Source organism: Bos indicus, chromosome 18, assembly GCF_029378745.1.
Source record: "Bos indicus isolate NIAB-ARS_2022 breed Sahiwal x Tharparkar chromosome 18, NIAB-ARS_B.indTharparkar_mat_pri_1.0, whole genome shotgun sequence".
NCBI classification, from domain to species: Eukaryota; Metazoa; Chordata; class Mammalia; order Artiodactyla; family Bovidae; genus Bos; species Bos indicus.
Genome location: NC_091777.1, coordinates 63,806,602 through 63,819,235, shown reverse-complemented (window position 1 = coordinate 63,819,235; position 12,634 = coordinate 63,806,602). Strand labels below are relative to the sequence as shown.

Genomic DNA, 12,634 nt, shown 5'->3' with positions numbered 1-12,634 from the left:
GAACTAACACCCCCCAAAATATGTCCTTTTCACTATAGGGGACTGGAATGCAAAAGTAGGAAGTCAAGAAACACCTGCAGTCACAGGCAAATTTGGCCTTGGAGTCCAGAGTGAAGCAGGGCAAAGGTTAATAGAGTTTTGCCGAGAGAACGCACTGATCATAGCAAACACCCTCCTCCAACAACGCAAGAGAAGACTCTACACATGGACATCACCAGATGGTCAACACCGAAATCAGATGGATTATATTCTTTGCAGCCAAAGATGGAGAAGCTCTATACAGTCAACAAAAACAAGACCAGGAGCTGACTGTGGCTCAGATGATGAACTGCTTATTGCCAAATTCAGACTGATATTGAAGAAAGTAGGGAAAACCACTAGACCATTCAGGTATGACCTAAATCAAATCCCTTATGACTATACAGTGGAAGTGAGAAATAGATTCAAGGGACTAGATCTGACAGAGTGCCTGATGAACTCTGGATGGAGGTTTGTGACTTTGTACGGGAGCAGGGATTAAGACCATCCCCATGGAAAAGAAATGCAAAAAATGGCTGTCTGAGAAGGCCTTACAAATAGTTGTGAAAAAAGAGAAGTGAAAAGCAAAGGACAAAAGGAAAGATATTCCCATCTGAATGCAAAGTTCGAAAAAATAGCAAGGAGAGCTAAAAAAAGCCTCCATCAGCAATCAATGCAAACAAATAGAGGAAAACAACAGAATGGGAAAGACTAGAGATCTCTTCAAGAAAATTAGAGATACCAAGGGAACATTTCATGCAAAGATGGGCACAATAAAGGACAGAAATGGTATGGACGTAACAGAAGCAGAAGATATTAAGAAGAGGTGGCAAGAATATATAGAAGAATTGTACAAAACAGATCTTCATGACCCAGATAATCATAATGGTCTCATCACTCACCTAGACCCCCATATCCTGGAATGTGAAGTCAAGTGGGCCTTAGGAAGCATCACTATGAACAAAGCTAGTGGAGGTGATGGAACTCCAGTTGAGCTATTTCAAATCCTGAAAGATGATGCTGTGAAAGTGCTGCACTCAATATGCCAGCAAAGTTGGAAAACTCAGCAGTGGCCACAGGACTGGAAAAGGTCAGTTTTCATTCCAATCCCAAAGAAAGGCAATGCCAAAGAATGCTCAGACTACCGCACAAGTGCCCTCATCTCACACGCTAGTAAAGTAATGCTCAAAATTCTCCAAGCCAGGCTTCAGCAATATGTGAACCGTGAGCTTCCTGATGTTCAAGCTGGTTTTAGAAAAGGCAGAGGAACCAGAGATCAAATTACCAACATCCGCTGGATCATGGAAAAAGCGAGATTTCGAGAAAAACATCTATTTCTGCTTTATTGACTATGCCAAAGCCTTTGACTGTGTGGATCACAGTAAACTGTGGAAAATTCTGAAAGAGATGGGAATACCAGACCACCTGCTCAGCCTCTTGAGAAATTTGTATGCAGGTCAGGAAGCAACAGTTCGAACTGGACATGGAACAACAGACTGGTTCCAAATAGCAAAAGAGTAGGTCAAGGCTGTATATTGTCACCGTGCTTATTTAACTTATATGCAGAGTACATCATGAGAAACCCTGGACTGGAAGAAGCACAAGCTGGAATCAAGATCGCTGGGAGAAATATCAATAACCTCAGATATGCAGATGACACCACCCTTATGGCAGAAAGTGAAGAGGAACTAAAAAGCCTCTTGATGAAAGTGAAAGAGGAGAGTGAAAAGTTGGCTTGAAGCTCAACATTCATAAAACGAAGATCATGGTATCTGGTCCCATCACTTCATGGGAAATAGATGGGGAAACAGGGGAAACAGTGTCAGGCTTTATTTTTTGGGGCTCCAAAATCACTGCAGATGGTGATTGCAGCCACGAAATTAAAAGACGCTTACTCCTTGGAAGGAAAGTTATGACCAACCTAGATAGCATATTCAAAAGCAGAGACATTACTTTGCCAACAAAGGTTCGTCTAGTCAAGGCTATGGTTTTTCCAGTGGTCATGTATGGATGTGAGAGTTGGACTGTGAAGAAGGCTGAGCGCTGAAGAATTGATGCTTTTGAACTGTGGTGTTGGAGAAGACTCTTGAGAGTCCCTTGGGCTGCAAGGAGACCCAATCAATCCATTCTGAAGGAGATCAGCCCTGGAATTTTTTGGAAGGACTGATGCTAAAGCTGAAACTCCAGTACTTTGTCCACCTCATGTGAAGAGTTGACTCATTGAAAAAGACTCTGATGCTGGGAGAGATTGGGAGCAGGAGAAGAAGGGGACGACAGAGGATGAGATGGCTAGATGGCATCACTGACTCGATGGACGTGAGTCTGGGTGAACTCCGGGAGTAGGTGATGGACAGGGAGGCCTGGCATGCTGGGATTCATGGGGTCACAAAGAGTTGGAAACGACTGAGCAACTGAACTGAACTGAACTGAAGCTTCACCTGCCTCTCCTGGTTGGGAGGCTATGAACAATCACATGCGTAGCACAGGAGTCTGAACAAACCTGTCAGGCAAGCTAGAAAGTCATCAGAGGGGTTTGAATTGAAACACTCCTATTATGCCCAGGAGACTTATAAACTAGAGCTGTAAGTGGATTTTCTTCATAGAGAGGTAGTCGGGTTGATTTCCTTACAGAGTATGGTGGTCGGGGATAGCCCCCTGTGAATGTCAGAGGAGTTGGTAAAAGTCATAAAATAGTAAAACAGACAGATTCTGGTTTTGGGGTAGACGCTCAGGCAGGTCTAGGGGACCCCTCGAGCCCTGACTCGCTTTGCCTGTCAGGGCTCTCCCGCATGAACTTGTCATGGATGGGAACTCCCTTGCTGGCTCCCGGCACCTCACCGGGCCAATTAATAATGTCTGCTCTGATTCTGGCCATAAATTTGAGCTTTTTTCTATTACTCAAGCTCAATCAGAGCATCAAGAAAAGTTCCAGCAAAGGAGGAAAAATCACCCATAATTATGGGATGGATTTATATAGATAACACCAGGCTATGGTAATTTAGGTTTAAAATCTCCTCTGTGTTGGAAACAATTAAATCATACTACGGACAATCAGTCTAGTAACACTAGAAAGTGGGGCTATGTGCCTTATAGATGGTGCCAATATATAATTTCCCTGGAAGATAAAGATTCTACAGAGCAGACTAAGTCAGGTGACCTGAGATATACTGGGCTACATCTAATGGAAGCTCTTAAGTCTTACTTGTGACTTTACTAATAGTGCTGGCTATGTTATTTGTATTTCACCTGTTTTATAAAATTGCTGTTTCTTGCACTGTCAAATGGGTGTGTGAGGCCTCTAATAGAATAATATATAGTGCCATATGAGATCGATGATGGTAACAGTGTAACTCTAGATATGGGAAGAAGCAACAAGAGGGAATATTTTCCTGGACCAAGAGGCTAGCCAGACAGGTGGTCCAGAGCATTTTGGATACTGTTTTATGGCCTAGTCCAGTAACAGCACATTGAGTGGCCTGTCAACAAAATCTTTGCCAAACCTGAGAACGGACACTCTCAGCACCATGGGTCAAAATGGTCATGAAATGCCCCCCTGAAAATCATGGTCAAGTTTATGAGCAAAAAGAGGCTCTGCCAACTGAAGACTGACACTTGCCATCTACAAAGACTAAATCATGGCCGCTGCAACTGCCAACTCTCAACGCCCCTGAAAGGAGTTCAGGGTGAAAACCAGGAATGAGGCACTCTGTGCTCTGGGACAAACTAGGAGAACAGGACTTCAGATAGTTAAATCTTTTCAGGAGAAGATTTTACGAGTTCCAATTCTTGCATCTTCTCATACCTAGAGAAACACTGACATCATTAACTGTGAAATCTGCTCTGGCTATTAGGAAAAGTTTACAATTAAAAGTCAAAATAGAGTAGCTATGGTTCAGATATCCTGGGAAATACCTAGGTGATGCTATGGGTGTGCTTTCAGATTAGACCTTGTATTGCTAAACACTTGAGTTTTCTGAGTCGTGTCAGGCTTGGATGCCACCATTCTCAAAACAGTGTCTGCTGGAAGCTAGTAACTGCGACCTTACTTTTTATAAAACTAGGCAACTGGCTACCTGTCTCCCTGAAGTGCCAGGTCCAGACTGGGTTTTAGGCCTATTCTTCTAAAAAGAAATGAGATTTATTTTGTCTTCTAAATTCCAGTTATCACTCCTCCAACTACTTCTAACTGCGTCTGTTACACCAAAATGGCAGACCAAGGGATTGAGATTTTAATCATACAAGACTCAGATCTAGAACTTGGAACTCAGAAATACTTCCAATTCAGTGTCTATACTCCAAGCTGAGGCAGTCCTATGCTCCATTTGGACAGGAAATTATCCCAGTCATAGCTGCCTAGTTCCCTAAATTAAAACTGAGTAGAACTCAGTAGGGCTCTGGAGTAGAGATCTGTTCTGTGTTCTCCATTTCTTGTCTGTAGGATATAGGCTTCATTCAGCCTCCTTGACCTTCCCTGAGTTCCAAAGGGTGGATCCAAACAATTGCTAATTAGGGAAGGAAGGGGATACAGAAACAGGAGAAACAATCAAAGGTTGGTACAGCCTGCAGACAGGGTCCTGGTTCCTACTCAAAGAAATATGCATAACAGTGTCTTTGAGCCCCCACCCAGGTGGAGGGTGGTAACTTCAGACTGATCACAAGATTCCTGGAACACAGCTCTGTTGCCCCACCACCAACCAATCAAAAAGGATCACACACCCTTCAACCCTCACCCCAAATGTTGCCTTCTGTTTCCAGGACCAGAGATGACCATCCTGTTAGGTCTCCTGTTTGGCCCTGTCTATTTCATCTCTGAGAGGAGCCAACAGTTTCACACTAAATTGCTGTTACTAAAAGGGTGGAAGCTGGTTTCAGATGTGGAACATCCCAACTTAGATCAGGGACAGAGAGACAGACTTCTGCTCTGCTAGGCAGGCCTATGCCCATGCACAGCAGGAAGAAGTTACAGAAGAAAGAGACCTCCGCCCCAATTCCCAACAAGTATCTTGAGTATGAAGTCTCTCAGCGGGGAGTTGTTAGGGGAAGCACACTGATGGAAACCGCCCACCCTGGCCTGGCACCACAGTAACCATTTCCATGAGTTGTATTATGACAGGAGATCCTGATAAGGAACACGGAACTAAAAAGCCGCCACCAACCTGAAGAGCTCGGGAAAGGTCTAAAGGAGACACCGCGTGTCCCTCCACTTCCCATAATCCCTCTCGCTAGCATCCATCTTGGCTGAGCGATGCGTGTGCCACCAGGAAAGACTCTGAATTAGAGTGATTGGTCAAAGACCACCTGGAAACTAATCCCATCACCATAAAACCCCACACTGTGAGCCACGTGGCAGAGCAGTTCTCCTGGGTTCCCTTACCCTACTGCTCTCCACCCGGGTGCCCTTTCCCAATAAAATCTCTTGCTTTTTCAGCACATGTGTCTCCTCGGACAATTCATTTCTGAGTGTTAGACAAGAGCCCAGATCCGGACCCTGAAAGGGGTCCTCCTTGCAACAGTTCTTGTCGGTTTTCTGCTCATCTGAGGTGTTGCAGCTCACTAGCTGGATTCTGCAGTTTGCATAAATGTCATGAGGCCCAGATAATCCCGGTTTATCAGTGTTTCTGAGTGAGATGAGGGCTGGGAGTTCCCAATCGGCCATCTTGCATAAAGTGCTGATTAAAATTTCTGAAATGTGTCACAGTGAGGCCAGAAATGGGAAATAGAAACGATAGGTAACTAGTGTGCGTGCTCAGTCACTACAGCCGTGTCTGACTCTTTGCGACCCCACGGCCTGTAGCCTGCCATGCTCCTCTGTGCATGGGATTCTCCAGGCAGGAATACTGGAGGGGGTGGCCATGCCCTCCTCCAGGGGATCTTCCCCAACCAGGGACTGAACCCAAGTCTCTTACATCTCCTGCACTGGCAGGGGGCTCTTCACCACTAGTGCCCCCTGGGAAGCCCTGATAGTCCACATACACGGAAAACTGAGAAGAGTAAGCAGGTATCGGGCGCCGTTTTGGAATGAGAGAAACGGAGTGATGGTAGGCTGCTCTTGGGCTCCCCAGGCGGCTCAGGGGTAAAGAACCTGCCTGCCAGCGCAGGAGGTGCAGAGACTCGAGTTCGATCCCTGGGTGGGGAAGATCCCCTGGAGAAGGACATGGCAGCCCACCTACGTATTCTTGCCTAGAGAATCCATGGACAGAGGAGCCTGGCAGGCTACTGTCTGTGGAATCACAAAGAGTTGGATACGACTGAGCACGCGCACACACACACACACACACACACACACACACACGAAGAGACTACAGACCCAGACAACACCGCCTGCCCACTCCCCAGACCAGGGTGCCCCCTCCCTCGGTTCTGCAGTTTGTGTGTGTAGTCTTCAGGGTTTTGTAAATGCAGTACCACGTCATCTGCATACACGGACAGTTTTGCCTCCTCCCTGCCGCCAAGTTGAATCGTTTTTTGTTTTTTGCCTGATTGCTCTGACTAGGACTTCCAGTGGTATGTTGAACACAAATGGTGAGAGTGGGCATCCTTATCTTGTCCCATAGTTTTAGAAAGGCTTTCAGCTTTTTACCTTTGAGTACTGTGTTGACTGTGTGCTTGTCATAAATAGGATGTCTCACTTTGGCTAGACTTTTTATGATGAATGTGTTGCAGGAAGGCGGACCCCTTCCAGGGCCCAGAACTGGGCTCTTGTCTAACACTCAGAAATGAATTGTCCGAGGAGACACATGTGCTGAAAAAGCAAGAGATTTTATTGGGAAAGGGCACCCGGGTGGAGAGCAGTAGGGTAAGGGAACCTAGGAGAACTGCTCTGCCACGTGGCTCACAGTGTGGGGTTTTATGGTGATGGGATTAGTTTCCAGGTGGTCTTTGACCAATCACTCTAATTCAGAGTCTTTCCTGGTGGCACACGCATCGCTCAGCCAAGATGGATGCTAGCGAGAGGGATTATGGGAAGTGGAGGGACACGCGGTGTCTCCTTTAGACCTTTCCTGAGCTCTTCCAGTTGGTGGCGGCTTATTAGTTCCGTGTTCCTTACAGGATCTCCTGTCATAAAACAACTCATGCAAATGGTTACTGTGGTGCCTGGTCAGGGTGGGCGGTTTCCATCAGTGTGCTTCCCCTAACAACTCCCCGCTGAGAGACTTCATACTCAAGATACTTGTTGGGAATTGGGGCGGAGGTCTCTTTCTTCTGTAACTTCTTCCTGCTGTGCATGGGCATAGGCCTGCCTAGCAGAGCAGAAGTCTGTCTCTCTGTCCCTGATCTAAGTTGGGGTGTTCCACATCTGAAACCAGCTTCCACCCTTTTAGTAACAGCAATTTAGTGTGAAACTGTTGGCTCCTCTCAGAGATGAAATAGACAGGGCCAAACAGGAGACCTAACAGGATGGTCATCTCTGGTCCTGGAAACAGAAGGCAACATTTGGGGTGAGGGTTGAAGGGTGTGTGATCCTTTTTGATTGGTTGGTGGTGGGGCAACAGAGCTGTGCTCCAGGAATCTTGTGTTCAGTCTGAAGTTACCACCCTCCACCTGGGTGGGGGCTCAAAGACACTGTTATGCATATTTCTTTGAGTAGGAACCAGGACCCTGTCTGCAGGCTGTACCAACCTTTGATTGTTTCTCCTGTTTCTGTATCCCCTTCCTTCCCTGATTAGCAGTTGTTTGGATCCACCCTTTGGAACTCAGGGAAGGTCAAGGAGGCTGAATGAAGCCTATATCCTACAGACAAGAAATGGAGAACACAGAACAGATCTCTACTCCAGAGCCCTACTGAGTTCTACTCAGTTTTAATTTAGGGAACTAGGCAGCTATGACTGGGATAATTTCCTGTCCAAATGGAGCATAGGACTGCCTCAGCTTGGAGTATAGACACTGAATTGGAAGTATTTCTGAGTTCCAAGTTCTAGATCTGAGTCTTGTATGATTAAAATCTCAATCCCTTGGTCTGCCATTTTGGTGTAACAGATGCAGTTAGAAGTAGTTGGAGGAGTGATAACTGGAATTTAGAAGACAAAATAAATCTCATTTCTTTTTAGAAGAATAGGCCTAAAACCCAGTCTGGACCTGGCACTTCAGGGAGACAGGTAGCCAGTTGCCTAGTTTTATAAAAAGTAAGGTCGCAGTTACTAGCTTCCAGCAGACACTGTTTTGAGAATGGTGGCATCCAAGCCTGACACGACTCAGAAAACTCAAGTGTTTAGCAATACAAGGTCTAATCTGAAAGCACACCCATAGCATCACCTAGTTATTTCCCAGGATATCTGAGCCATAGCTACTCTATTTTGACTTTTAATTGTAAACTTTTCCTAATAGCCAGAGCAGATTTCACAGTTAATGATGTCAGTGTTTCTCTAGGTATGAGAAGATGCAAGAATTGGAACTCATAAAATCTCATCCTGAAAAGACCTAACTATCTGAAGGCCTGTTCTGCCAGTTTTTCCCAGAGCACAGAGTGCCTCATTCCTGGTTTTCACCCTGAACTCCTTTCAGGGGCGTTGAAAGTCAGCAGTTGCAGCGGCCATGATTTAATCTTTGTAGATGTAGATGGCAAGTGTCAGTTTTCAGTTGGCAGAGCCCCCTTTTACTCATAAACTTGACCATGATTTTCAGGGGGACATTTCATGACCATTTTATCCCATGGTGCTGAGAATGTCCATTCTCAGGTTTGGCAAAGATTTTGTTGACAGGCCACTCAATGTGCTGTTACTGGACTAGGCCATAAAACAGTATCCAAAATGCTCTGGACCACCTGTCTGGCTAGCCTCTTGGTCCAGGAAAATATTCCCTCTTGTTGCTTCTTCCCATATCTAGAGTTACACTGTTACCATCATCGATCTCATATGGCACTATATATTATTCTATTAGAGGCCTCACACACCCATTTGACAGTGTAAGAAACAGTAATTTTGTAAAACAGGTGAAATACAAATAACGTAGCCAGCAGTATTAGTAAAGTCACAAGTAAGACTCAAGTTAAGAGCTTCCATTAGATGTAGCCCAGTATATCTCAGGTCATCTGACTTAGTCTGCTCTGTAGAATGTTTATCTTCCAGGGAAATTGTATATTGGCACCGTCTACAAGGCACATAGCCCCATTTTCTAGTGTTACTAGACTGACTGTCCTTAGTATGATTTAATTGTTTCCAACACAGAGGAGACTTTAAACCTAAACTACCACAGCCTGGTGTTATCTATATAAATCCATCCCATAATTATGGGTGATTTTTCCTCCTTTGCTGAAACTTTCTTGTTGTTTTGATTGAGCTTGAGTAATAGAAAAAAGCTCAAATTTATGGCCAGAGTCAGAGCAGCCATTATTAATTGGTCCGGTGAGGGGATCCCATCTAGCAATATCACAGTAACCTGAATATGACTATAATTTTTTTTTAAGTAAATTTCTCAGGGCCAACCAGGTAGAGTCTTGTAGTAGAGAAATTTAACAAGGTAACCCAGAACTAGACACAGGTAATTGGCCACAAATCCAACAATTGAATTGATTTCTAAAACTAGCATAGAATCAGGCCTATGATAGAAAAGCATTTGATTTATATGCAAAGGTCTAAGAAGTCAAGAAAACATAAATGATCATATGAATCAGGTCCAGCATCTTGGGCAAGCTGTCTACCTCTGATGTCGTCATCTTCTCATCCTGGTGTAGTGTAGTTTCTCCTGCTTAAGCATCATTTTAAGGTGAAATCAGGTCAGCTGTCTTCTCTGTAAACCAATCCAGTGTAGGGGCCTTTGGAAGTGGGAATTAATCTAAGAATTAATTTCCCTTCAGTTTCATTGTGTGTGAGCTAGGTAAGAGTACCTGGTAAAAAAGTCCTTCCATCCAGGTTGGAGACAGCCCTTAAATTATGTCTTTTTCCAGCCCTGGTTGCAGGTCATGAGGCATCTGATCTTCATCCAAAGATAGATTACTGAGATAAGCTTCAGAAACAAACTTAGGGTGTTCTTTAAGAATTCAATTAAATTGTACATTAATATCACGTAACAGCAAAGAACTATCTAAGAGATGAGTCTTACTAGATGCAGACCTCCATTAACAAACTTGGATTTAACATTTTTTGAAATATCTTTTTCTCTCTAGAGTTACCCTCATTTTTATCAAATATAACCAAATGAAGGCTAGCTTGTTTGAAAAATAGGTCTGTTCTCACTAATTTTGGTCTGGTGATTTTTATAACCATAATTGATTATGGACTTTTTATTTTGCTGAAACATTTATAGAGTCTCAGACTGAACTTTTAAAATAAAACACGGCTGGGAAACTCACACCAAAGGCTTATCACAGATTTTGCCTAACAAATCTAAGTGAATTCTTCCCTTTTTAAGGTTTCAAAAATTTCTTGAGATCTTTGTACCCGTGAGATAACATTCCTAACTCATTTGATAAAATTACTGGAAACCTAAGAATTTCCCATTTTTTGGAGGAGTCACATAGAGAGAAAACATAATTGTTTTGTTTATAACATTTAATTTTACCAAAGTTTTGTCCTAATTCATTTGAGGGGAAGGTTTTCCCTACTCCCTGAAAACCCGTAATTTTTCAGAGAGAAACCATAAAAGTTATAAGCATATTTGCTGCTTCATTCAGTCCTTTTGTTAACTTTTGTGAAGTCATCAGGTTTTCTGTTAGAATACCAGGACATATCAGAATGTTAAGAACCCCATATAATTTCTAGGATATCTGTATTAGTAATTTTACCATACATTATAACATGAGCGGATTTATTACTCATTTGATAATCTTTTTCATATGATTTAACCAACCAAATAAACACAGTTTAATATCTCTCTTTGGGATGTTTCAGGGGCCCTCTGAAGCATCCCAAAGTTAGCTAGAGGTCAAAGGAACTTCAAAAGAATTCGATTTAGGAAGTTTTACCGAAAAGATCAATTAAAAGCGTTTAGAACATTTGGTCAGATTTAGTCAACGTCGATGGGTGCATCATTTAGCTTGTTGATATGTCACAATGGGCGTAAATACCCAGGTTCAAGGTCTAGTGAAAGGCAGCTCCGCCATCTTGGACCTAGTTGGCTCTAACCAGTTTTCTTATGGCTGTGTCATTCCTAACAAAATCCATTTATCTAACTAGTTGTAATCCAATTTTAGAAAATCCTGATCATGCATAACTCTTTTTAATATTTTTCATACCCCCCCTTTTTTTAAACTGAAAACACACTTCCTACTTCCCTTTAGCAACCAAGAACTAACTTTTATATTAGTATTTTATAGATTGGTGACCATAAATACCAGTGATAATTTCTAAAACCCTTGCTTTCTTAGAACATTTTAGGATGGCACCAAACATTATTCATTTATAGTCCCAAATCTCTTTAATTTCTCTGTAAAAGGAAATGAGTGTTTAGTAGTAAATGTTTTAAAATCTTATTTTATTTGGAAATGACCTAACTACTCAATAGACTTCCAACACTTAGCACACTTGGCACAACCCTTAGAAATTTAAGTTACGCCAATCTGGAGAGAGTATTTTAGACAGATATTTCTAAAGAATAATTATTCTTAATAGAATTTATATAAAAGCTCATATCTCATTTACATTTTTTAGAAGTTACTTCACTCGAGGTAATTTCCTTGTTGACAGACTTGTAACAGATATAATATTTAACTTATATTAAACCTAGGTACAATGAAAATATTCTATTTAGTGTTAATTACTCTAAGACATGTCTATATTAGATAGGTCAACAAACAAACATTAATATCAGGTATTTAATACTGAATATTCCCCAGTTCACATGAACCTGGAATTTATCGTTTAATTTAGAATTATTTGATTTGTAAGCGCTTACCTTTTTTAAGCCAAATAAATAGAGCTCATTTACAAATTAACCTCAAAAATATTACCCAGAAACAAATACATACCAAGACATATTTATACAGACACAGTGCAAGATCTAGCTTCATTTTCTAAGTTTAGTCATAAATTAGATATTACAATATAAAATTTACTAGTTTATGAAAAAAAAAACAGTTGAAATAAATAAAAATTTAAAAATCTTTTTCCCTTTTCCCTCAGTCTCAGGACTTAGAGATGGTCTAGATAAGTGTTCCTGAGAGCCCTGGTCTCAAGGCACAGGGAAAGAAAATCAAGTTCTAACAAAATGCCAGCAGGTCTAAACCAAATGGTGGCCAGACAAAGCAAAATGGCGATCAAAAATAACACAGAACACAGAGTTAAAACACACACATATAAACCTGGGAGTCTTCATCAGACACTCCCTTAAATACAAGAATACAGTATCTCAGAAAACCTCCTATAGAGACACAGAACTTCAGATCAAAGATTTCAAAGGGAGGAAAGGAAGCCAGGTTGAAAGAAGAAGGGGGAGGAGGCGGGAGAGGGGGCAAAAGGGGTGGCCTTACAGACGTCTCCTGCCACCTACAGACACCCAGGCGTTATGGGACTTTTCCCTGGGCCTCCAGAGAAGGGAGGACTAGAACTCAGCCCTACCAGAAATCAGACCAGACCAGAATCAGAATTCGAGTTCTCTGCCAAGAGGAGGTGATCAGTCTCCAATCCTCAGCTCAGGCTGAGGGCCCTTCGACCAGATTCCTGCGTCCAGGACCAGGGGACTA

At 42.7% G+C, this 12,634-nt stretch overlaps 1 protein-coding gene across 1 annotated transcript in view; it reads right to left on the bottom strand.

The window, feature by feature from the left end:
* LOC109572041 (leukocyte immunoglobulin-like receptor subfamily B member 5) overlaps positions 1-12,634 on the bottom strand; it is a gene marked incomplete in the record, with an annotated part of 242,862 nt that overhangs the window by 179,527 nt on the left and 50,701 nt on the right.